The sequence below is a fragment of the Phocoena sinus genome, chromosome 16 (genome assembly GCF_008692025.1).
Source record: "Phocoena sinus isolate mPhoSin1 chromosome 16, mPhoSin1.pri, whole genome shotgun sequence".
NCBI lineage: Eukaryota > Metazoa > Chordata > Mammalia > Artiodactyla > Phocoenidae > Phocoena > Phocoena sinus.
In genome coordinates this window covers 55,106,648-55,132,484 of record NC_045778.1, presented here as the reverse complement: position 1 = coordinate 55,132,484, position 25,837 = coordinate 55,106,648, and the positions used below count along the sequence as shown (strand labels likewise).

Below are 25,837 nucleotides of genomic sequence, written 5' to 3'. Positions count from 1 at the left end.
ATATATACAGTACATATACATACACACACATACTTTCAACAAAATAGGAAAAGTACTTTTGAACTTTCAGTCTTAGCTGTTTTGTAAAATATCAATATGACGTTCTAATAGATTTGATCCATCAGTTTTGACAACTTAAAAAGTTAGATTATTTCAGTTTCTCTTTTTTTACTTTAAAATACCTTTTACATTTTGATAACACAAATGTTTTATTGCAAAAAAATCCACACACGGGGCTTCCCTGGTGGCGCAGTGGTTGAGAGTCCGCCTGCCGATGCAGGGGACATGGGTTCGCGCCCCGGTCCGGGACGATCCCACATGCCGCGGAGCGGCTGGGCCCGTGAGCCATGGCCGCTGAGCCTGCGCGTCTGGAGCCTGTGCTACGCAACGGGAGAGGCCACAACAGTGAGAGGCCCGCGTACCGCAAAAAAAAAAAAAAAAAATCCACACAATATAGATGAAAGTAAAAATCCATCTTTACCAACTTCCCATCCCTACTCTAAGCTCATCCCAGTCCCCTTCCAGAATAACAATTGTTTCCAGTTTAGTGCTTATACTTCTGAAAATTTCTATGTTACATATATATTTTTTAAAAATATGTAATTTCAAGAGGAATCAAACTGATACACATTGTTCCAGAGCTTGCTTTTCTCAGTGTAACATATTCATTGTTCGAACACATGGATCTAACCTAATTTTTTTAAGTTACTTAGTGCGGATGGGCCACATTTGTTTTGCCACTCCTCAAGTGACATTTAAGCTGTCGCTAATCTGTGACCATTGCAGACAATGCATACTGCACATCCTTACACACATATGCAGATGTTTATCTGGGATGATACCAAGCAGTGGAAATGCTGGGAATGATGTGTACATTTTATACCTTAATAGATATTGCCAATGTTACCAATCTCAATCTTTTTCTATGTATTCATAGCCTAGAAATAAAGAGTAATTTGGGGGATTATTGATATCAACAGCTATTCAAACACCTACTGTGTGTACTGCCACATAGGCTCCAGGGTCTGAACTTTATCAATTTAGATGTAATAAAGAAGTGGGGGGGGGGGGGCGGTGTCCTATTCTACATCTGTAAAAGAAGCTGCTGCTGTTAAAAACTGAATTGAGGAACTTCAATACTCTGATTCAAACTGCTAAAAAGACTTCCTCTAAAGCTTCCTCTGCAAAAATATATTTCTTAAATGGGTCACCCTTAACCCTAAGATTCATTGTCCTCGGTATCATGGAAGAATGATTGCAGGGTGCCAGCTCTTCTGCTATGGTTAAGCATGGACTGCCCCTGATTTTTTTTTTTTTTTTTTTTTGCGGTACGTGGGCCTCTCACTGTTGTGGCCTCTCCCGTTGTGGAGCACAGGCTCCGGACCTGCAGGCTCAGTGTCCATGGCTCACGGGCCCAGCCGCTCCGCGGCATGTGGGATCGTCCCAGACCGGGGCACGAACCCGTGTTCCCTGCATCGGCAGGCGGACTCTCAACCACTGTGCCACCAGGGAAGCCCCCTAGAGCTTCTTGAAGGGAATGCAGCTCTGCCAACACCTTGATTTCAGCACAGACCAACGTTGGACTTGTGGCATACAGAAGTGTCAGATAATCCGTTTGTATTGTTTTATGCCACTAGGTTTGAGGTGATTTGTTACAGCAGCAATATGAAACTAATACATTAGGTAAAGGTCAGGTTCTTGGTGACATTTCTCAGAGAGGTGATGGCCGTTACCTCCGAAGATTTTAATAGTATTATTTTACTAATTTCACAGCAATAAAAGAAATACACCACCCACAAACATTATTTAGAAGAATAAAAGAATATATTTAAAAGAAATACATCACCAACAGAAGTATTATTTTTATTCAGTGACATTCCCCTAAGAACAGGTTCGGTTTTGGAAAGAAGCCCTTAAATCACACTTCATTCCTAGGTGGCCATCCACATTAATTCACCCTGCAGCTCGCTGTGTGACACCTGGTACCATGGGTGGTTGGAGGTGGGGAGAGGGGTTCAGAACTTTTAAAGATCTCACTGTCCTTGCTGAGGCAAACACACTTGGTTGAGGTCATAAGTGACTTGTGCCCCCGGGGGAGATGCAAACATTCCGTGAGGTTAGAACAGGTGGAGAGCACTTCTGGATGAGAATCACAAAGGCCTTGGAGGGGCATTTGGGTGGTCACAAGAAGGATAGGTTAGGTCTATTTAACAAGGGGGCAAAGGCCTCTCCATATTGAAGAGAACTTTAGGCTTATTTGGATTTTGTTGTTTGTTTGTTTTTAAATTAATTTTTTTTAAAGCATTTTAACAAAAGACTGATTTTCACAGAGTATTGAAGAGTATTTAAAAAAAGCTGCTCCAAAATAGTAATATAATTAAGACACTAAAATTGCCTTTGCTGAAAACGGCAAAGCTACTTTTAGTCTGAATTTTTCATCCATGCAGAAAGTAGATGTATGCCCTGTCTCCAGTCACTTTGCTTTAAACTCTCTTCTCCCATTTTTTTAAGCGGTGGGCTGGATGGAAGGTCTTCCTTGTCCACTGCGTCCCACACCAGGCTCCCCAGGGTTCAGGCCCACAGCAGGCAGGAGCCCAGAACAGCCCTCCACCCCACCCTCACAGGCCTCAGGCCTTCTTCCTCTCCCCCCTCCCTCCCCCTCCCCTTCCTTCTCCCAAGCTCACCTCACACTTCCCTCTGGAACAGGTGCCATTTCCACTCCTGGAATCACTTCTGCTGGGCGGGGGGGGGGGGGGGGGGGGGGGGGGTCAAATCTGACCCCTGCCTCCCTCTCTTGTGTTTTTCCTCATACACCCCTTCTCCCCAGTGCTACTGACCTGGTGAGTCACTTTCTTTCAAGAATGCTATGGTTTTGACTTAATTTTCCCTCTGAGGAATCAGTTACTTTTGAGGCGCAGGTATCTAAGAAAGCATTCAAGGATATGAAGAAGCTAAAAGCAAACATTTCCCACTTCAGATTTTTACATGCTCTCCCCTCATTTACCTTCACCTGTTTGCAGACTAAATTTGTGAAGGGGTGGAGGGCAGAAGCAATGTCTTGTATTTTACTTATATCATCTCACTTTAAACCATCACAGCAGTCCATATGATGTGTAGTATTTAATTGAGTCTAAGTCACACATTTTTTCACACTTTTTTATTGACGTATAGTTGATTTACAATGTTATATTAGTTTTGGGTGTACAACACAGTGATTTAAAATTTTTATAGATTATACTCCATTTATAGTTATTATATATTGGCTACATTTCCTGTGCTGTACAACATATCCTTGTAGCTTATTTTATATATAGTAGTTTGTACCTCTTAATCCCCTACCCCTAGTGATTTTAACATCTCTAAAATTGGGATGTGACCTACAATTGGCAGCTTGCATTTAATTGGCAGGGTTTTTTTCTCTAAAGATACATTAAAAAATGGTGTCTGATCCCTATGATATTTTAGATTTGATGAAAGCACTGTAGATAGGGTTATCCCTATTTTGCAGATGAGGAAATCAAGGCCCAGAGATCTGCTGAGAGTCATAGAGATGGTGAGAGGCGGAATTGTTATTCTATATGTGCCCATTAAATTAGGTTTGTTAATTGTGTTGTTCAAATCGTAATGGTAGTCCATTTCTTTCTGTGGTTCTGTGTTGTTGTGTGTATGTTGAGACTGCTTTATTAGATGCAATTTTAGAATTCTTTTTTTTAAATGGAGATATAATTGACAAATAACATTATATTAGTTTCAGGTATACAACATAATGATTTGTTATTTGTATATATTGCAGTGTCTTAAGAATTCTTATATTTTCCTGGTGAATGAAAGCCATTATCATTATGAAGTGACCCCAGCCATCGCTAATTATGCTTTTGGTCTGATGTTATTATAGCCACTCCATCTTTCCTTTTGTTAATATTTGACAGGAATATCTTTTTTCCATACTTTTGCTTTGAACTCTCCAAAGCCCCTATGTTTTATGTATGTTTCTTGTATGCAGCATAAGTGTGGCTTATGTTTTTTTCAACTGTTTAACCATGTCCATCCTGCTGTCCTGTTACTAATGAGGTTAGTCCATTCCATTTAATGGGAACATTGATATGTTTAAACTTGTTTCTATTATCTTATTTTTTTTAATTTCCAAGCTTTCAATGCTTCTTTTGTTTTTCTTTCTTGCTTTTTAAAAATTGATTGATTTAGGGGCTTCTCTTTTTTTTTTTTTTTTTCGTTGTGAGGTAAAGATTCTTGTTTTTGAAATTTCATTTTTGCCTCTACTGATTTGAGATTTATACCCTCTACTTCTGTACCTTTAGTGGTTCCCTTTGAAATTTTATGGTACATTTTTAACCTAACAAACTCTAAAATTATCAACCCCTTTCTATAACAATACAGGGATTTTAGTACACTTTAACTCTGAACACCGTTTCCTGGTATACATATAGTACTTCAGTCTTGCCCTTTGCAAACCCTATAACTTATAATTATTGTTATTGTTTTTATCTAAAAGCAGTGTTTTTATTACTATCCATTTTTACCATCTTATTTGCTCATTTTTCTTCTTACATCTCAGAAAGGCCTTCCTATCATTTTTCTTCTTCCCAGCATACCTCTTTTAGCTGTTCTTACTGAATGCCAGTTGCTGGTAAAATCTCTCAGTTGTTGTTTAATCTAAAAATATATTTATTGTATCTCCATTCTTGAAAGATAATTCTTCTGCATTCAAAAATTTTAGGCTGACAGTTTTTATTCCTCTGTCACTTGTTGCTAAGATGCCAGTCATTAGTAATGTCATTCCTTTGTAGGTGGTCTGTGTCTTGCCTCTCTTTTTTGTCTTTTGGATTTTGCAGTTTCACTACTATATGTATTGATATGGGTCTTTTTTTTAACCCAGCATGTGCTTCCTGAGTCCGAGGATTCATGTCTCTCATCAGCTCTTAATGGTTCTCAGCCATCATCATTTTAAAACTCTGTCCCTTCTCTCTACTCACTCCTTTTAGGTCTTCACTCAGACATGTCAAGTTTTCTCATGCTAGCCTCCAAATCTCTTAACCTTTTTCATTTTATTCATCTCCTGTCTCTCTGTGATGCTGCATTCTGGGTAACTTTCTGGGTATATCTTCCAGTTCACTAATTCTTCCTTCAGTTGCATCCAAACTGTTGAGTTTTAATTTCAAAAACTGTTTCTCATTTCTAGGAGTTTCATATCCTTTTGCAAATCTCCCCAGTCATTTCTGATAGTGTCTTGTTGCTTACTCATTTATTTCATTCCTTGTTCCGTTAAACATTTCTTATATAGATATATTCTGTATTTGACAGTTCTGATATCTACAGTCCTTGGGGGTTTAATGTGTTCTTAGCTTTTTGTTTTTTTCTTATGCTTATTTGGAGTGGCTTCCCTTCTTAGTATATTTGCTTGATCTTAAAATGTGGGAGATCTGTGGCCCTAAAATGGAAATGCTTTTTTTTTTGTTTTTTTTTTTTTTTTTTTTGCGGTACGCGGGCCTCTCACTGTTGTGGCCTCTACCGTTGCGGAGCACAGGCTCGGGACGCGCAGGCCCAGCGGCCATGGCTCACGGGCCCAGCCGCTCCGTGGCATGTGGGATCTTCCCAGACCGGGGCACGAACCCGTGTCCCCTGCATCGGCAGGCGGACTCTCAACCACTGCGCCACCAGGGAAGCCCTGGAAATGCTTTTTACCAGAGAGGATTTATAGTTATCTCTGCCGAGGGCCTGGGGGTCCTGCTAACCTGGGAACACTATAGGTCTCTCCAAGGGTTAATTTAGGATTTAATGTAGGATTCTAGGGTTCAGCATCTCCACCATGCTGCCAGTTCAACCTGTTTGTTTACCACTCATTGCTGCCAGATCTAGTTTTGGCTCACTTTTCTGTGGGATGGGGTAATTTGTGGAGATTTCCCTTAAGTTTGTACCCAGTAATATATTAAAGATATGTTTTATCTGGGACCTACTTGTTTTGTAGTGATAAGGTCCTTCAGCAATCTATCATATGGATGGAAACATAAGTCTGGGGTTGTCAGGAGGTTTAGGATCTCCAAAACTTATTTTTCTATTACCAAGAAGACTTGGGAGGGTATGTGAAGTTGAAAGAAGTAGTATTTAAGAGATTCTCTTCCTTATCTCTTCAGAGATGCTTTAATTTACTTTTTGCAAAATAGAAACACTTCTATAGCATGGGACACTTGGGTGTGAAATGGAGAAGTATAGGGATGTGTGTTTATGGGGAGAGAAGCTTGTGCAATAAGCCACATGCATGCAAGGAGCCAGGCCAGACCCTTGGACTGTGCCTCAATGGAGGAACATGGGAAAGTCAAGATTGAAGTCCGTTTCCAGTGTAGATGATACCATATAAGGTCACTGGTGTTTGGTTATGTCAACCAAGGAAATGTGTGACTGTGCACATCAAAAAGGACCCCTTCCCCCTCAGCAGCCATCTTTCCATGTTGTTCATAGGATTACAGCCATATGAAGTCATGGGCAACTACCCAGTATCCTTTGACATGCCCTAGTGTTCTGGTCACCCTTTGCTGGCCACGAGTGGGCAGTGGTAGGATGAGCAGGCTAGTGAGTCTACCTGGTTGGGAGCTACTCTGGACGGCAGCATTGCATTGGTGGAATCATCAGAATAGGGTAGCAGAATCTTCTCTTTGAACCTCCACACTGTCTTCATTCCTTCTTTTGGGAAGAACATTCCTTCTCCTTTGGCAAACTGTTCTAATCACAGGATCCTTTGGGGCTGCCAAAGTATCCTTTTGGCCACTAGGGATTAGTCTGGGGTTCTCTGTGACCTAAGACTGTCCAATCAGCTTCTTGATCTGAGATTTTTCATCCTGAATCTAAGGAAAGCTCTACCTTTGCTCTTGGATCATGAGTTGTAAGACTGTATTACAGTACTACCGCAGACATGTCCCCATCCCCCATCCCGTGGAGGAACCTGAGAGAACAAAGGTTACACCCAGAAAGGAGAAGAGAGAATTCTAGGGGCATCAAGGCCATGGTTCCTGTACCTTTGAGGTCCCTAAACCTATGGGTCTCCTGCACCTCTCCTTCAGTTCTGGGAGCACCTTGCATACCTTCAATAAATCCTCCTCTCCCCGTTGTTTTCTAGACCTAGTTTTCTCATCTAATGCCAAAACGAATGATATGTAAATTTGGACAAGGCAGCCCCTTTACATGCTAGAGCAAGCACCCTATCTGGTGCTGTGTTGCAGACGAGAGCATAACCGTCCTAGCCCCAAAGGAGATCCTGTGGCTACCTAGTCAGAGGAAAGATTCTTAAGGATATATAAGAGCGGTTGACGATCTGTGATTAGTGTTAACCTGTGTTTCTGAAGGAGTTTTTGCTAGCTGGATCAGATTGAAAAGGAAACTCAAACCAAAGAAATACCATAATGGTATTCAATTAAACAGTAAACATTCTGTATATATACTTTGATCAAGAATTCTTCTTAAAATTTGCCCTCTCACTTTAGATTGCGGACTCCTAAAGGCAGGAACTTTCTCTTTTTCATCTGTGCACCTACAGTGCCTAGCACACAGAGTTCAATAAATGAATGAAGTGAGATAGGCAGGGGTCTCAAGGATGGACAGAGGGTCTTAGGTAAGGGGGTTAATGAAAATAATAAGCATTAGCTATACTCAGAAGCAATTGATCCAAGGACTTTAGTCTTGAGAGCAACCTCAGTCAAATCAATAAACAAATCCTACATACGCCTACCTGCCACGTGCATAGCTGTGTGCTCTGTGCTTTGGCAGATACAAGAACACAGACCCTTCCTTCAAGCCATCTTAGTCGTAATGGAGATAAGGCACATGTGGAAATAACAGGGCAGTGTGTCATGTGAGCTGTAGAGGAGAAACTCAGTCCACGTCCAGCACACTTATCAGGCTCGTCTCCCCAGGGAATATTTCAGTTTTCTAGTTTCTTAAAACACTGAATTTGATCTGAGTTTGCGGTCATAAGGCTTTTTCCCCGTCTGGAACCTCTCTATGATGTCACACGTTAGATCTTCTCTTATTACAGCCAAGGTCCCTGCGTTCATTTCCCTTTCATTAAACCACAATAATTGTTTGTTGACTGAGTAGTCCCAAGGAACTGACAACATTATTGAGCCTCCAGTCCTGGTTTTTCCCGGTTCCTGTCTAACACCTCCGAGAGGCAGCAAAATGCACCACTAGCTCCAAGTGCCAGCAGCCTTGTTTTGTTTCTTTGTGTTTTTCTTAACATAAACTTTTCCATCAGTCATCTGTTGTCCATATTCTCCCCTCCAAGCCAAAGCAAATTATGGAAGAAGAAGGAGGGAGAAGTAAGCTAGCCATTTCCCCCAATTCCCTCCAAATAAGATGGGCCATAATTCTAGTTCCTTTAGTATCTTTTCAAGTTGTTTCCCTATTCTGGGAAGCTGTGGATGCACCAGGCTATAGCCAAGGCTGCATTCCTCCAGCACCCCATCACTCATTGTTCCATCTGGCTGGCCTGGGAAGGCCTTGGTTAAGCCATTTCAGCCCCTGATTCCTGGACAGCACCAGAGCCTTGGAACAGACCCAGAGGCTGAACGCCGTCCTTCCCCAATGCATCCCCACCCACACACAAACCATTTTGCCTCCACAAATTAGGAAAACTTTGGAACATATGGCAAGTCTCATTATAAAAGTTTCCTTTCCATACAATTCATGAATGTCAAAAGGCAAGAGCTAGTGAAATAACATATCTCAAAGTATCTAAAATCCAAGTCAATCTTTGGAACATATCTAACATTTCATGGGGAAATAAATCTTTAATTTAAAACTAGGAATTAAAAAGAGGACAACTTCATTCTTGGTTCAAAAAGCTAGAGAGCTAAAGAAAATTTCAAGGGACACTGATAACTTTATGATGACTTTCAGACAATAATACTTCCGAGGCTGTGGTGAAGACAAATGAGATAAGACATATGAAGTGCTTATAACAGCATCTGGCACATTCTAAATGCTCAATTTTTAGTGTGTTGAGGGTGATTATGTTTATTTAATGCCTAATATAACAGAACCAACCCTCATCTTAGAAACCTAAGTGTTTCTCTCTATCCCTTTTTCCATCAATGGAAAAAGATAGCACTGTGGAACATTTTCTGTTTTTAAATTAGAACTATATATCTTCTGTTGTTAATTTTTAACAGTCATTTACACATTTTTATACTGTGCCGTCTGAAGACATGCTGTCCTAAAATAAGTTGTCTTGTATTTTACTTAGTTTCCTATAAATCAATGTCCCACCTAGAAAAAAGTTTGTTTACCCCTATTATATGACTCAGCTTTTATTCATTCATTCTGTGATTTTTTTTTATTAAGTTGCCATGTGGCAGGCATCTTGCTGAGCCCTGGGGATTAGCAGTGAACTAGAGCAACTCCCGCCTTCACAAAGCTCAAAGAGAATCCATGTGCCTGATGAATTACGGAAATTTGTACTTTGGGAAAGAATTTCAACTTCCCTTAACCAAATCCTGTATCAGAATTCATAATTTGTAACCAGAGAGGCTTCTCGCGTCCACTGTCCATTTTTGCTAAAATATGCTAATAAGAAATAGAATGATAAAACAAATAGTGTTAGGAAAGAGAAGGCATGACTTGGGCAGTCCGTGAATTAATCAGCTCCTGAATAATCAAGAGGTGATATATAAAATGTAAGTATCATAGTTCATGCCTTCTTAAATAATTAAACCTATTAAAGAAGGGACCAAAAGACCACATTTCAGAAGAAATTAGTAGCCTGAAGGCAGAGGGTTAGCAAAAAGGAGCTCTATAGTAGCATGTATAAGTCTTTTCTATATTGTAATAAACCAAGCAGGTAGCAGTAAGAGGGATGGTTATATGGATTCTCCCATATATTTTAAAGTAGCGGGTGCCAACGTAGGGGTTGCAGAATAATCACAAGGCATCTGAGAATCTACCTGTGCGTGGGCATTTTATCAATAGACACTAAAGCACAGCGACTCTTATACAGAGATTTTTTTTAACATTAAAAAGGTATCTTCATACTTGAAAAGAGTTGAAAGCCATGGTCTTAAAATATGTGCTCATGTACTGTCAAAGGAATGGGGCTAAAAGGAGCCAGAGAAGGGTCACTGAAAGGAGAAGAAAGAGTGAAGACATCAGACAAGAGATGGAGAGAGGATGAGAGACTGGAGCAGTAGGAGGAGAAAAAGAAGCAAAAGAGGAAATGTGCACGAGATATGGAAGGGAAATATGGAGTCCTGCAAACCTGCATTAAAAGTCCAGCTCTTATGGGGTTTCCCTGGTGGCGCAGTGGTTGAGAGTCCGCCTGCCGATGCAGGGGACACGGGTTCGTGCCCCGGTCCGGGAGGATCCCACATGCCATGGAGCGGCTGGGCCCGTGAGCCATGGCCACTGAGCCTGCGCATCCGGAGCCTGTGCTCCGCAGCGGGAGAGGCCACAACAGTGAGAGGCCCGCGTACCGCCAAAAAAAAAAAAAATCTTGTGGTTGCCAAGGTCGGGGGAGAGGTGGGGGAGGGATGGAGTGGGAGCTTGGGGTTAGCAAATGCAAACTATTATATATAGAATGGATAAACAAGGTCCTACTGTAGAGCATAGGGAACTATATTCAATGTCCTGTGATAAACCATAATGGAAAAGAATGTTTTAAAAAAGAATGTGTATATATATATATATATATATATATATATGTATGTATAAGTGGATCGCTTTGCTGTACAGCAGAAATTAACACAACATCCAGCTCTTTCTCTTTCAAGCTGTGGGACCTTGGAAGAAGTTACCTAGCCTCTCAGAGATTTGGTTTCCTCATCTATAAAGTAGAGACAGGAATAACTGATAGCCTACTTCATAGCACTTGTGGTTACAGTTAAACAAAATAGTGGACACAAAATGCTTGGTCTTGTGTCTGACGCGTGGAAAGTACTCAAAGGTTAGCTACCACCACCACCAGCATCAGCATTTCTTACTGTCCCACCTTTCATCTGTCCATGAGATCTTTCAGAGTCTTACCTGTCAGCAAACACCTGACTGTACCTTCTGGTCAATTTTTACCTTTAATGAACTGGATTAGTCAGAACTCTTTTGATTGCAATAAAAAGTAACCCTTGCTAACTTATCCTCCCCCTCACCAAAACAAAAGAGGATATAGTGGAGGCATATGGGGGTAACTCAAAGAAAATCTGACCAACTGAGCCTCAAGAAAGCGGGCACAGGGGAAGCGGGGGGACGTCAGGATTGACAGGAGCCAGAATCCAGAGATGGCTGGGATCACTCTCCCTGACTTTCTGACTCTCATTCCTGCCTCTGCCTCCTGGCCTGTCAGCCTGATTACTTCAGAGCACCTTTCTCCCTCAGTCTGGAACCAAAACAGCCAGCAGCTCCTGGCTATATGTCTTCCCAGCCTGGGCACCAGAGAAAAAGTTCCAATTACAAGAAAGGGGTTCTGAGTAGCCGTGTGCCCATCCCTGTGGCTCAGGGAAACTATCTGGTTAGGAAAGGGGAAAGGGTTGACCCTCCAAATATAAGGGGTTCTGTTCCCAGATCTAAGAGGGCAGAGTGCTGAGCAGGCAGACAACCGTGATACAGCCACTTACTGAGCAAACGTTCATTAAACACCTACTATGTGCCCACACCTGTATTCAACACTACAGACACAGAGGTGGCCAAGACATCCATGGCCCTGCTCTCATGGAGCTAACATGCTAATGGCAGAGATAACAAGAAACAGGAAATCTGAATTTCTGTAGAGAGAGAAGATGCACAAATGTGCACACACGCACACACGCACACACACGCCTCTTGGGAAAATCCCACACAGCCAAGTGCTGACACACCTTCATGATCACCCCCAGAGGCCTTGGGCACAGACCCATTCCCCTTTCCAGGCTGCCCTAGAATCCCTCAGTTAAACCATCCACATCAGCACCCATTTATCTTCCCTTCTAACCCTCAATTTTAGTCCTTTTGAAACCTATTGAGATCCAATGATGCAAAAAAGACACCAGCTAAATTTCCAAGAAAATTTGCATGTTCAGAATTATGAACTAAAGGTAGGGATGTCTGGAGAAATGTTCCACATGAACTCCAGTCAGGAAAAAAAACAAAAGAGAAGAGAATAAAATCGGTGTCTTCTCAGAGTGTGTCATCCGTGAGAACCATGGCTTAGGAAGGAATTAAGCAGGGCCTGTCACAGGGGGCCAAGGGGCTGCAGCATTCCAACCTCATTCTCACGCATGTTAGATGCATGTATTTTTATTGGATGCGTTGGATGTATATTCGTGTGGATGTGTTCCAAATATTTTTTTCTAATTTGAATATTTTTAAAATTATGTGAATGATTTTGGCAACCCTGTCTTAGCGTTCCTTCATTTTTAAAATATATTAAGAGTCTCAAAAACTGGAAATGACCCAGTCCTCTTAAATTTTGGGAGGGTCTGGTATTAGCGTTTAATGAGCACCTACTGTGTACCAAACTCTCTGCTTTGCCCCTCACATGCATTCTCATTTAAGGAGGTGCTATTGTTTCCTATTTGTAAAGGAGGAAAGTGAGACCCAGAGGGTCCTGCTAAAGGTCATGCAGTTGTTAAGGAGTGGAGCTGGGAGAAGACTGTGTCCCATTTGGCTCCAGGGCCCAGACTCTTGCCTTCCTGCCACAGGTTCCTGAGCTGGGAGGGTCTGGGAGGAAGTTGTTTTCACTTTGTAGCAAAATTAACTAAATAAGGATGATGTAATTTTTTCATAAAGCCAAAAATATTTCATCTAAAGGACTGATTTTTTAATTCTAAGATCCTGTCCTTTCTGATTTTTCTGGTATTAAAACTATTTTTATGGTTATCACATCATAGATGGTAGTTGTTGTTTTTGTCATTGCCCTTAGCTGGCAAAATAAAACATTGGCAATCCCGTGTGAGTGCTGCAAAGTCTGTGTTCTGAAATTTTACTGTGCCATGATATCTCCAAGTGTGGAAAGGACTGCTCTATATAATGCTGGCATCTCAGAAAAGCAGAGCTGCCCTTCATTGAGGGCCTGCCACGTGCGGGCACCGGGCTGGGTAGTTTTCATCCATTGTCTCAGATCAAAACACTAAAGGGAGGCCTTGCCCTGGTTGTACAGATTAGGAAACTGAGGCTTAGAGAGGTGAGGGTCCTTGCCGAAGCTCTCGGGCTCCAGCCCCACACGTTCACTCTCCCAGGGAAGGATGCAGGCTGCTTGTCTCCCCGCCCGCTGTGTGTTTCGCCCCCAAGCAGTCCCTTCCCACTTCCAGGGAGACACTAGTGTTCCCGGCTGAGGTTACAGCCTCTTCTTCACTTCACACTGCCTCTCACAGAGCCCACCCCTTCCCGCACGCTGGCGCTTTGATAGGTTGCACAGCCTCCATAAACAGCATGTTAAGAGTGCTGAGGCCAGCTTTGGCGACCCTCTTCTGGTTCTCTGGTTGAAATAACTTCCTGGAGAAACTCAGCAGTGAGGTGGTGAGCTCAGGGTGTCTGTCGCTCGTCGGCCAGGGCCACTGAGGTCGAATGAGTTCCCCGGAGCCCTTGGCAGTTCGCAAGGAGGTCTCTTCTTGCAGTGCAGGCCAGGTCGGGGCGGTGGGGGGCAGCGGCTGCCCGGAGGGCCTCGGGCCCGCCTTGCACGTTCACAGTGGTCCGGGTGCGTGCACACAGCCTTCCCTCTGTGAGCAGGGTGTGGAGTGTGGTTTCCCCTGTGCAGGCTGGGGCTGGCAGTCTTGGGAGCAGGCACATGTGGTCTACACCGGGGGACCTCGGCATTTTGCAGCGGCAAATGCACCTTTGGGTTGGGTCTCGCTCGTGCCCCAGCTGATCCACAGTCCCAGCCTCAAGGTGTGGCCTCACGTGACTGCCAGCTGCGATGGTGGCAGCCATTCATGCAGACAGGAAGAGGGCCTGCTTTCTTCATTGGGAGAGGAGAAAACTGAGCTTGTTCCCTGGACTCTTGAGTCTCTGGGGGAAAGAGACAGGGTCTGGCTCTGCCTGGAGAGGATGGACCAGACTGTAGACCTATGTATTTTTTAGGCGATAATAGATAAAGGGAAAAACTTCCATCAGCTTTTGGAACTGGAGATGGCCAACGGGGCCGATGTAATTTACAAAGTGAGAAATATGTTGACGACTAGAGCAGAGCTGAATATCACACATGACATTATGCAGGAGTAGTAAAGATCATAGCAGGACTGAGCTGGGGTTCACGTTTGGGTGCTTAGTCTTTAGTCCCTCTTCCTAAAAACACCCTCCCTTCCTTCCTTGTGGGAAATTGCTTCTCCCCTTTTGAAGATTCTTCCGTCAGATGCCAGGGGTGGAGCCAAGAGGGGGGCACGAGCCCTAAGCACGTCTAATTGGATTCTCCCCGACACTGTCATTTTGCGGCAGAGCAATGTAAGGATGGAAGAAACATTTGGAATTTAGCCATGTTTGCTGTAGCATCTGAGCTGGGCTGTCAGAGGGTTCTGGCTCCTTCTGGAGCTGTCTGTCTGTCCTGAGCCTGGTCCTTCGGCCTTCCCTTTGAACCCACAAGCTCCCCAGTAGCCTGACAATCAGTTCCTTTTCACAGAAGTTAGACAGAGTCAGTTTCTGTTATCTATAACCAAAGAACCCCACCCAGCCTCCCCTGCCCAAACCAGTGCCATCCCCTTCTCGGTGGCCCACTGGAAGGTCATACACCTGGCTCAGCGGTGCGGCCCTTGCTCAGTCGGTGCTGGGCCTCCTCCTCTGAAATGGCTTTAGGGGGCTGTTTCCATGTCACACAAGAACAAGTGACCTTAAAACTATGCCTCAGTTTGGACCCCAAACAACATTACCAGCTCAATCGGCTGGTTATTCGCCAGACTTGGCTACAAATGCCAAAAAAGCCTTTTGACTGTTTCCAAAAATAAAATCCAGCCTCACAGGGTGAGGATCTGCCACTGTTGTGCTTATTCCAAATAACATGGCATCGATCTTGAAGACAATTCTCCAGGGAGTCCCCAAAGTATCTGGAACAATGGCAGCAGCCTTGGGATAAATAACTGGCATCTCTAGGTGACTGCTCAGCAGGGGGAGGGATACCAGTTTGGACGGATATATTCCGATATATTTATTAAATAGCTCATCTCATTATCTCAAAGTCATACTCCATGGTGGAGACATGTTTCTAAGCCTAAAAATTAGACTCTATTTTAAAAACCCTTTGGAAAATCCCCTACGTACAGCCTGAGAAAACTGCCCCACCCCACCACCAAACCCACTCTCCAGACCTGGCCAGGTAAGGATTTTCCCCTTCACACTGGAAGCAGTGGCTATAATCTGTTGTTCTTAAGCAGGATGTGTGTCCTCTGCTCAGGGATGGGCTGCAAACCTAAAAACAAGGGAATACATGACATCCATTAGCAGATCCTGCTTTTAGAGCCTCTTATGTAGGCATCATGCTTCCTTGTTTTTTACGTTTCTCTTAGATTGGGAAAAGTCTTGCCCTTAAGTCTCCCCAAATAAGAATGTGAGTGTGAGTGTGTGTGTGTGTGTGTGTGTGTGTGTATGTGTTGTGTGTACATACGTTTAGATGACACTGTGGGCACCAAATCCAAACAGTAGAGTGGACAGAACACACCCTCCCCACCCTCCCCCCCATCTTGATGTGATCGCCTGGCTGTGTACACATCCAGTCAAACAAGAAGAACAATAAATCTGCCCTCATCCACTCCCTTGTCATTGCCAGGCTCAGGGTCCTGGACCACCCTGACAACTGAAGAATCCCACTTTCAGGCAGCAGGCAAGAGAAATGTGGTCGTTCTTGATATTTCTTTTGATAGGGAAAGAAAAATAAAGGAAGAGTGAAGCTTCAGAATTGACTTCTGTCTTCTGGTGTCTTACAATTTCCATCTCTTTGTGATCAAAAGATCACAGCCCAACAAGGGGAGGGAAAGAAGGATCTCTACTTTTGGCAGGCTCCAAGACAGCCTTGGATTCTTTATTTGTTCGTAACTCATTTCTGTCAAACATTCTTTTTCTATCTCTTGTCATAAAAAGTTGAAATGCTAGTTTCTCAGTGGATGTCTTGTCTTTAACTATCTGTCTGACCTTGGACAAATTCTTTAACCTCTCCGAACCTGTTTTCTTGAGTGTTAGCACAGCATCTGACACGACACAGATGCTCAGTAAGTATGTGTGAGTGAATGAGATGATTTCTCAGGTCCTTTCAGCTGTAATGCCCTGTGGCTTTCCTGGTAATTGAAGGGAATATAACAGTGGGTTCCCTCCCTGTGGTGGACATCTCTGTTGCCCCTGGGCCTGTTTCATATTCACTTGGGGGCATTTATTCTCAAAAGCATGGTTATGCCATCCTCCTCGGCATGTTCAGTACCACGCTAGGCATATAAGGTTCATCCTGGGAGTCTAGAATTCAGGGTCCACATGGTTTACCCAGAATTGACATTGACCGCCATTGCTCAATGCACCTGACTTTTGCTTGTCAAAAGTTGTTTGCTCATTTACTCTGTGTTTTTTAAAAACTTTTTGTAGACAAGACCTCCCCTGTTTCCTTCAACTTTTATTAGTTGTTTATGTCATGTCACCCGTAACAGGCGAGACCATAAACTTCGTTCAAATGTTGAGTCACTCTTTGCATTCCTATTTCTCAGTTGACTAATTCCTGGATTTGCCCAGTTGAGGTGCTTCTGGGGTTAATATTGCTCTTTTGTGAAGTTGATTTACAAAGTGTGTCCCCTAGAGGCTCGCTCCTAATCTGAATTGTCAACTGGGGACCCGCCAGAGATTGATGACGGGGGATTATGATTGTCTACGTGTTGCGCTCTCATCCAGTTTTCTGATGTGTTTTGGTAACGATGTTGACAGTTGTGTGAAGATCTGTTAACTGAAATTAAAGCAGCAGCAGCAGCGTTTTTGAGCTTGATGGTTAGATTTGATTAGATCAGAGTGGGTTTTACTTCTCCCTCAGAGTCAGCAGAGATTTACTGTCCACCGACTGATTTAACTCTGTGATGGAAGATGGTTAGTGACATAACTTACCATCAGAAAAAGAAGTGTCAAGGAGCATTGAAATGAACACCTAACCTTGTTTGAATTCTGTGATGACCTTGAAGGGGCTGGAAATGTACACATTATCAAAGATTTCTACCCGTAGAGCATCATAGAGAAAATAAATGTTGACACGTTTTGGTGGACATTTGTATTGATGAGCATCTTCAAACAGTAGCTATCATTTGAGTGAGTCAGAGGCTTTCATGAAATCAGATATGGTAAAAAAAAAAAAAAAATAGGATTATGGTTTCTGGATTTTTCTTGCCACTGGCGAGAAGTGAAAGTAACCATTTATGAGTCTGAGTCTATATGACTTAAAGCCACAGTGAGATGCTAGGAGAAAGCTCACGAGCCATCAAATGCAGGAATTTCCTATAAGGTAATATGTGAAATTTCACTCTGTATACGAATTCTTAAAATAATCATAACCAATAATTTACAAAAGAAGAGATGCATATGGATAATAGACAGGAAAATAATATACAACTTCACTAAGAGTTTTCAAGATGCAGTGTAAAATCCGACAATAGTTTTCAGTAACAAAACTGGCAGAAACACAGACAGATTATACTACTCTGTGTTGGCAAAGATGCAGCGAGGTGGGTATTTTCATGAACTACTGGTAGGAGCTCAAAAATCTGGAAAGAAATTTGTTGAAAGATACTAAGAGTCTTAAAAATATACAGACCCATTGACTAATTCTGCCTCTATAACTCTGTCCTAGGGAAATGAACAGAAATATACGGTCAAAAATTTATGTGCAAAGCTATTTATTGCACCGTTTTTATAATAGCAAAAAACAGAAGCAACTTTATTATCCATTAGTAACAAAATGGTTAAGTAAATTATGGAACACCAACATGGTGAAATTTTATGCGATCATCAAAAATTCTCTTCAAAGAATATTTAAAGGCGTGAGGGAAATATTCATGATGTCGTAACTAAGGGAAAGAAGCAGAATGTAAAACTTGAAACGGTACGGTCCTCACCTTGTAAAACATTTAAATATGCACAGAAAAAGACTAGAAGGAAATACACAATTATATTAAAAGTTATTCTAGGTGGCTGATGTAAAGGTGATTTAAGTTTCCTTCTTTATGACTTTATGTATTTTTCCAATTTTTGAAAAATCAGCACGAAGTATTTTTTTATAATCAGGAAAAACTTTTAATGATCATAATCACAGCATCCATAGGGTCACCCAAGAATTTTTTTTCAGCATTTCAGATCCTCAGGACAAGAACGGGGAGAGCAATTACGTGTTTCTCTTCACTAATTTGGAAAGTTTAAGCAGAAATTCCTTGGGCTCCAGATGCCTTGTTTTTTCAGCCACTTGATGATTTTCTGCACCTTGTCAAGAATCAGAGGGATTCTGCAGATTCTTTTGTCTGATATCGCAGGATAGAGCTAAAAACGTGTTCCTCAATAATTGTCTTAACCGGTAAAGCCTCTGAAATGCTCTTTCCAGAGCTCAGGGACAGCTTCATTCTTATTTAACAACTCTCCATCCAGGAATAACAAGAGGGCTGGGGGCTACTCTATGTTTGTGTGTGTGTGTGTGTGTGTGTGTGTGTGTGTGTGTGTGCGTGTGTGTGTCTGTGGCACTTAAATCTACACATGTTATAAAATGTTGGAGGAATGCTAGATGGTTTCATGGGGTCATTTTTCCATCTCTTGTTTGTGCCAAATTTCTTTGAGCGTCTGCCCTGTTTTATAGATGCCTGTTTCTCTCCCTCTGAGTGGGCGTCAGTACCTGGAAATTAAAAGCCTCTACCTCCCAGCCATGGTTTGAGGAGTTGGACTACATGATCTAAGGTGTGGTTTAAAGTCGGTCACTCCCTCTATCCCCTCACTTTTCTTTTCTTTTTTATTTTATTTTTTTTGCCTCACCGCACGTCATGTGGGCCCTAAGTTCCCTGGCCAGGGATCGAACGCACGCCCCCTACATTGGAAGGGCAAAGTCTTAACCACTGGACTGCCAGGGAAGTCCCCCCTCACTTTTCTTAAGAACCCAATTGTGATGTTTTGTGGGAGTGACTCCCAGGACTTCCACAGACACTACTGATGGTGGATTAAAACCCACCCTTCAGTTGACAAGAATGGAACTCTTGGAGTGTAGAATATAGTATTGGCAGTTCAAGAGGCTTAGAAGCAGATGACAGACATGGTCTCTGATTTAAAGGGGAGGCAGGACCCAAACATTTTCCCATAACTTAAATGGATTGCATTGAAATGAAGTGCATTGCTAGATACAGCTTCCCAAAACCCACCTTATTGGGGGAGGGGGAACAAGTCACATTCATTGAGCACCTACTGTGTGCCCGGCGTTGTGCTGAGCACTTTACATGAATCTTCTCATGTACTCCTCAGCAGTCCTCTACGATAGATACTATTATCCCCACCCCAGCCCCATTTTAAAGATGAGGAAACAACAGAGGTTTAAGAAACTTTCCTGAGGTTGATTTAAGTTGCAAAGCTAGAATTCAGCCCCAGAGCTCACACAGGCCATGTGACCAGTGTGTCCCAAGCTTGCTCAGAAGAATCACCCAGAGTGTCTGTTAAAGAGACAGCTTCCAGGCCCTTGGAGCCTCTCTGACAGGGTGGTCTAGAGAGGGACCCAGGAAGTGGTAGTTTTAACAAGTTCCCCTGGTGATTCTTACCATCAGGAAGGCTTGGGAGAACCCACGTTGACAATACTGTGATGGTTTTCAGTCCTGGCTGCGAGTTAGAATCATCCGGGGAGCCTTTTTTAAAAATCTTGGTGCCCGGCTCCACTCCAAGACATTTTGATTTAATCGGACTCGGGTGGGACCCAGGCATCAATATCTTAAAGCACTCCAGGTGATTCTCAAGTGCAGTCAGGGCTGAGAACCACGGCTCTGCTGTCTCAGCTGATTAAATGAAATCAGCCTGACTCACTCTAGAAAAACACTGGTAAAAGAAGAATTGCTCAGTGCCGACCGACTGTCTCTCACTTCCAGCCCCGCAAGCAGAGGCAGTCACATAAAGGCTGAAGGAAGAAAAGCAAAATACCCAGCAGGGTGTGACATCGCTCCCTTTTGTCCATTTGCTCCCCAGCTCCTGATTGAACACCAAGGTCTGAAACCCTGGAGGCACTTCATAGGCCAGAGCTTGGACGAAGAGGGGGATCCTCTTGCTCTTTTACTGCAGTGGTCTTCAAACTTCGGCAGGCATCAGAATCACAGGTGGCAGGGAACTTGTTAAAACAGGTGGCAGGACCCTGGGTCCCTAGTTTCTGAGGCGGTTGGTTGGAGGTGGGGCTGACGCGGTCGGGAGACCACCCTTTTCGGACCACTGCTCTAGCACCTTGGCTGTCACTGAACTCACGTGCCACATTAGCGCAAGGGTGGCCCAGCCCCGTTTCCTGGCCAGTGAAAAACGGTGCTTTGGAGGGAGAATTTCTCTGAGGGAGCCTTCAGTTGGGTCTTAGACCCTTTGACCATGACTTTTGCAGGAATCACCACTGAGGCATCTAAACAGATAAGTCAAGGACCAGTCCCATTCCCTCCGCACCCCACCCCTGCCCCCAGTCACAGGTTATCGCACACATACCTCCAGACACAAACGTTCATTCATCAGACCATTCAACAAAATGTATGCGATGCCTCCTGAATGCCAGGCAGTGTTCTAAGAGCTGGAAAAAAGGTAGACTAGTCAGACCAGAGTCTTACCTTCATGGAGCTCTCGTAGGGAACCAGCAAACATATCAAAAACAAAAAAAACCCAAGATAATTTCAGCCGAGTGGCAAGTGATAGGAAGCAAGCAAATCCAAAGGGAGGACGTTTGAGCTGAGCCTTGAGTGACAAGAAGAGCTAGTCTTTCAAGGACCTGATTGAAGGGTCCCTCTATCAAGAATATCACAACTGGCTTCTTAAGAATAATGAGGGCACAGAGGAAGCCACCACCTCCAAGGGTCACAGGCAGAGGGAACAGCTTGTGCAAAACTTCCTGAGGCGGGGCGGGGGGGCGTTGGTGCAGGTGAGGAACAGAAAGCAAGAAAGCAAGCCAAGGTTGACAGGTGAGCACCTGCCACTGGAGTTTCCTAGCACTGTAAGGTTCTTCACATGCATTCTTATGGGAGCCTCATAACAGCCCTGTGATGTAAGAGGAAAGAGAGTATATGGCCCCAATTTTTTGTATGAAAACACTGGAGGGAGGTAAAGGGTCTCTCCCAGGGTGACAAGGTAATAAGAAATGGAGCTGAAGGCAGAGCTTCTCAACTTTCATGGGCACACAGGTCACTGGGGACCTTGTTAAACTGCAGGTTCTCACTCGGTAGGTCTGGGGTGGGGCCTGAGATTCTGCATTTCGGACAAGTCCCCAGGTGATGTCAGCCTGACGTCATTATTTCGTATTTTGGCTCTTGGATCAGGCAGGCCACGTCCTTGGAATTGACCTCCTCCCGACCTAGCCAGGGGTCCGGTATCAGATGTTGCAGTCCCTCCAGACACTGACGTTACACCCAGGAAGAGGCCTTGGGGCCCACTCCGCCCCCTCGGAGGCACCAAAAAGGCCGGCAGAGTTCGGCTGGTGTGAAATCCTTCCCTTGTCTGAGGCGCAGCCTCTGGGTCAGGCGGTCCATGTTGATCAGTGTATTGGCTCCCTGCCACTCTGATTTACACTCGTGAAGTGCTCGTCAATTCCTATAGGCAACCTCTTGACTTATTTTAGGTTTTCAGTTTTGATAGCAAAAACCAACTCTACAAAGCCAACATTTCTCTTCTCGGTTATGTTTCCAAGGATGGCATAGCTGTCTTCTAGCTCTCTGGTTGCCTTGCTAACCAGGTCTTGCTTCTCTTGGAGCCTCAGAGCTGGTGTCCATCCCCAAGCCTCTCCAGTCTCAAATTTGGATTGGGACCCTGGAGAGATGCCATTAAGGCTACCCCAGGAAAAAAACGAGCATAGACTGTAAATAGCTGGCTTTCCTTTTCACAGCAGGAACGTCATTGCAGCAGCCAGTGTTACAGAGAGGGAAAAAACTGACAAGACGTGATCTGGGGGACCTTTCACAGCGCCCTGCTCCCAGAAACCGCGGAGGTGAAATTATAGCTCCCGAGCCTTGCTCCCATCTCGCTCATGTGCCAGACAGTGTTCCCGGAACTCTGCTTTCCTCCTTGACCATAGTATTCCAGACATCACAGTTCACTTGGCAGCTTGCCAAAGGACTCCTAGAACCTGCCACAAAAGATGCCCGTGTGGAAGCCCCTTTATCCATTACCTGGGCCTGCCTAGCTGTCAGAGGCCCACCTGGCCCAGCTGTTCAGAACTTACCCGTAGATTCTAGGCAAACCCAATACTAATTTGTCAGTAAACTGCCCAGGAATACCAACTGCATAGAAATGTTTGGCAAGGACTCCCACCTTGATGTGACATCCTGAAGGTCCAGCAAAGGTTCTCGACCCGCTGAGGGAATTATCTACTTCTCACCTTTCACCCAAATGATCCATAGACCTAAATTAGCAAAAATGACTGAGCTGACCTGTATTTGTCTACATTTTATTCAATTCAACAAATGCTTCTCGAGCTGTGTGAAGGAACCTTCACTGACTCAACCTTCACTTGAGAGGTGACTCTCAAGCCACCTTCAATGACTTGAGAAGGAACAAAGATGTAAAAGGTGCAGTCTTTATTGTCAAGAAGATTGTAATCTGTTAGCGTTGGGCCCGTGGATACATCCACAAATATCTGGCACGCAAAATAGGATGTGACAAATCTGGGTTTCAAGGCAGGAACAGAGTGTGACTGGGAGCTGGTAGGAGAGGGATTAATTCTAACTGGGGAAGTCTGTAAAGATGTCGTGGAAAGGGTGGCAATGGATCTGGTTTGCCCGTGGGATAGATAGAATTTCAACCCAGGGATGAGCATTTTTAGTGAAACGAACAATATTTACCGTGTATTAAGCTCTTACCATGTACCAGATGCTGTTCGAAGTGCTTTACATTTTAGCTCATTTGATCATCTCATTAACCCTGTGAGGTGGGTGCCTATATTATCATCCCCATATTACAGGTGAGACAGGTGACGCCCAGCCAGGTCAGGTAACTTCCCGGGCTAACTACTGGTCAAGGGGAACTGGGATTTGAACGCAGGCAGGCTGGAGCCAGTGGCTAAGCTGGTAACTCTGAAACTCTATCGCCTCCACGTACAAGACATTTGGTTTCCTTTTTTATTACTTTCATTTAAAAAAAACACTAATCAACTCTGTTGAGCTTTGTTAGAAGCAGAGTAAGCACTGAGGACCTACTGAAGATGTTTGTTTACTCCTTCACTGCGGGCTTTTGAGCTTCCTAATCAGCGAGGCCCCTGAGGACAGCGGGCTGCTGCAGCCTGCCTTTCTGAGCTCTAGAAAGCCAAGAATGCGCTCTCCAGGCTGGCCGATCCCCTACCCTGGAGACCCTTTCCAGTCCTCAGAGGCCGGCTCAGCCCGTCTCATGTCCACCGGGGCTTTGAGCTCAGTGTACATGGTCCCTTTAGGGTACTAAGATGTAAGATGTGGTTGGGGGATAAGGAGAACACCCTGAGGGAGGAGAAGATTCCTCTGCCTTCCATGGCTTCATGGCTTGGGGCTGTTCATGGCCCCCAAGAGACAGTAGCTGGTTCCTCACTGGACAAGCCCAGGAGCAAGCTCTGGCAGGGCCTCTGCCCGCGAGCTGAGGGCTCAGAAATCCCCCCCAGCCCTGCCCCCAGTGGAGGGCTGTACCAGCCTGGAGGAAGGGGCACCTTTCTGCCATCCAAGCAAAGGGTCCATTAGCACTGTGCGAAGATGCGGCTGACAGGTTGAACAGAATGATGCCACCTGACAACAACGCCGTGTCCTTAAGAAGGCTCCGTCTTGACCTGGGCCAAAGTACTGACAGGGTTAATCCTCTTTCTCCTCTTTGATGCCAAGTGATGCTGAATCTTTCAGCTACTTCTCCTCTGAAGAAAAGGAAGAAAAGAGAGGTTGGCAAGCCCCCCACCCGCATCCCTCCATCCTGCCCCCTCCCCCAGCAAAGCCCACATCTCCGTACTCAGGAGCTGGGAGGTCTGAAGTCTTCTGAACCTTCCAGCCAGGAGGGAGGTCAGGGACAGGAGCTGCCTGCCTCTCACACCCCACAGTCTCTGAGAGGAGAGTGAGAGCCAGCCACATCAGCGAGCCAGGCCCCAGGTCCCTCTCCGCCCTGGGATTGGTCTGGTAGCATTTTGTGTTAAAAGCCGACATATAAATTTGTAGACGTTCCTTGTGAGCAGATTGGATTCCTTCATAGGGCTCTTAAGTGCTGCCATTTAGCCAGATTTAAAGGAGGCTCAGGCCACCGCCACTCCCCACCGCCACCCCTCCTTGCGCTGACCCCTCCAGAGTCACCCAGGAATCGATTCCAGGCCAGTCCCACCGGAGACAGCCAGGGGCTTGTGCACACTCCAGCCCATCTCGGCGCTGCCCGTGCATCCTCTTGGCTTTCCTCCCTGCCGCTCTCAGCTCTCCCTCCGTCCTCTCCCCAGCGTCCCGCTCCCTTTCCCTGAACCGCTCCCTCCTTCCCGCCTTCCCCTCTTTCCTCCAGTCTCTCCCTCCTCCTGTCTGCGCTGCCTGCCGTGGCAGCTGCTTCCAGTGCAGTGAGATGCACCAATTCATTCAGCCTCACAGACTCTTTAAGGTCGTTACTAAATATATCAAGCAGAAGAAAAGGGTCTTTTTTTCCTATCTCTGAGCAGGGAGAATAAATGCTGGCCTTAGGATCCAAGCTGGTCCTCCCTGATCCTGAACGGCAGGTAGTCCAGAGCCAGCCTGGTTACCGGAGTTCACCCCTCCCAGGCACAAGCAGGGGGGTGACCCCAAGAGGAGGGGCAGAGGTGAAGTGGGGTGGGGTGCAGGGGATGCCAGGGAGACACCCGGCATTAGGGATGCAATCCATTTTATATCTTCAAGAGTTAAACAGCCCTGGAGACAGTTTCCACCAAAGCTATTTCTCCCCATCTAGATTAATTTTTTTTCCTTTATTTTTAAGGCAGTTGTGCAGTGTTGAAGGAGGCTGACTTGCCAGTCCTGGAGAAAGTTTTCTATTTGAATGCCCTAAGCAATGTTGTCTGATATTTTTCTAAGTTGGAAGCTGATGACCTTGCTGCTTGAGCAGTAACGGGTGGGTGAAGCGCCAGACTTCAGTGTTATGATTAGATGAAATGTACAACAAAGTTAGCCTGCATGTTACAGCCAGGGTGAATGCCTGGCCGCCTCCCTCGTCTGGGGTCATGGCTTCATGGCAGCTCCTCACTCTATCCAGTCCTCCTCCCTACTACACACAGACACAAGGCCTTCCTGGGAGTCTCTGAGACTCCATCCCCTCCTCCTCGTGTGTGTGGGCAGAGCAGGCTGAGCTGTGAGTTCAGAGAAACGCCTCTTCCCCATGCAAAAATATCTGCCGCACACAGCACGCAGCACCCATCGTTCAGAAGTTCTTGGAGGGGAGATAAAAATATAAGTGATATTTTATCTTCAAATCAAAAGTAGATAAGGTCAGTGGAGAACGTGTAGGGCAATCATTTGTAACCTTTTGTTCTTTTATGAGACAAAGAATGCTGTGGCTGTGTCCCCAGGTGAGGTATGCATGCTGTCACAATCACAGAATTCTGCATACCCTTGTGGACAATGCGTGAACCTCTGGGCCTGTCCTTAGACTTGCTGAACCTCCAAGTAGGAGCCATGGGGTCCAGGGAAGGGAGGCTGGGGACACAGGCATTTCAGTGACCGTCCAAAAAGAAGGTGCAGTGACAATGGTCAGGGAAGAGAAGTTC

General features: G+C 44.8%; 1 protein-coding gene across 3 annotated transcripts in view; it reads left to right on the top strand.

Annotated features, from left to right (window-relative positions):
• The window catches only part of CRTAC1 (cartilage acidic protein 1), a 154,398-nt gene that overhangs the window by 22,565 nt on the left and 105,996 nt on the right, over nt 1–25,837 (top strand). The gene's annotated exons all lie outside the window — the stretch shown is intronic.